This window comes from Cebus imitator, unplaced genomic scaffold, assembly GCF_001604975.1.
Source record: "Cebus imitator isolate Cc_AM_T3 unplaced genomic scaffold, Cebus_imitator-1.0 Scaffold953, whole genome shotgun sequence".
In the NCBI taxonomy this organism is placed as follows: domain Eukaryota; kingdom Metazoa; phylum Chordata; class Mammalia; order Primates; family Cebidae; genus Cebus; species Cebus imitator.
Window position 1 is genome coordinate 133,870 of NW_016108268.1, and position 1,277 is coordinate 135,146.

Consider the following 1,277-nt stretch of genomic DNA (forward strand, 5'->3'; position numbering starts at 1 on the left):
GTTTCCAGATTCACCCATGTCCCTACGAAGGAGACGAACTCATCATTTCTTATGGCTGCATACCATTTCATGGTGTATATGTGCCCCATTTTCCTTGTACAGTCTATCGTTGATGGGCGTTTGGGTTGGTTCCAGATCTTTACTATTGTAAACAGTGCTGCTATAAACATAGGTGTGCATGTGTCCTTATAATAGAATGATTTATAATCCTTTGGGTACATACCCAATAATGGGATTGCTGGGTCAAATGGAATTTCTATTTCTAGGTCCTTGAGGAAGCGCCACACTGTCTTCCACAATGGCTAAACTAGTTTACACTCCTACCAACAGTATAAGTGTTCCTATTTCTCTACATCCTCTCCAGCATCTGTTGTCTCCATATTTTTTAATGATCACCATTCTAACTGGTGTGAGGTGATATCTCCATGTGATTTTGATTTGCATTTCACTAATAATCAGTGATGATGAGCATGTTTTCATGTTTGTTGGCCTCATATATGTCTTCTTTTGAAAACTGTCTGTCCATATCCTTCTCCCACTTTTGGGTGGGTTCGTTTGTCTTTTTCTTGTGAATCTGTTTTAGCTCTTTGTAGATTCTGGATATTAGCCCTTTGTCAGATGGGTAGATTGCAAAAACTTTTTCCCATCCTGTTGGTTGCCAGTTCACTCTAATGATTGTTTTTTTGTTTTTTTTTACTGTACAGAAGCTCTGGAGTTTAATTAGGTCCCATTTGTCTATTTTAGCTTTTGTTGCCAATGCTTTTGGTGTTTTAGTCATGAATTCCTTGCCTATTCCTATGTCCTGAATGGTTTTACCTAGGTTTTCTTCTAAGAGTTTAATGGTGTTAGGCGTTATGTTTAAGTCTTTAATCCATCTGGAGTTAATTTTAGTGTAAGGTGTCAGAAAGGGGTCCAGTTTCTGCCTTCTGCACACTGCTAGCCAGTTTTCCCAACACCATTTATTAAACAGGGAATTGTTTCCCCATTGCTTGTTTTTGTCAGGTTTGTCAAAGATCAGATGGTTGTAGATGTGTGGCATTACCTCAAAGGCCTCTGTTTTGTTCCATTGGTCTATATCTCCATTTTGATACCAGTACCATGGTGTTTTGATTACAGTAGCTTTGTAGTATAGTTTGAAATCAGGTAGCGTGATGCTTCAGGCTTTGTTCTTTTTGCTTAGAATTGTCTTGATTATGCAGGCTTTCTTTTGGGTCCATATAAAGTTTAAGGTGGTTTTTTCCAGTTCTGTGAAGAAAGTCATTGGTAGCTTGATAGGG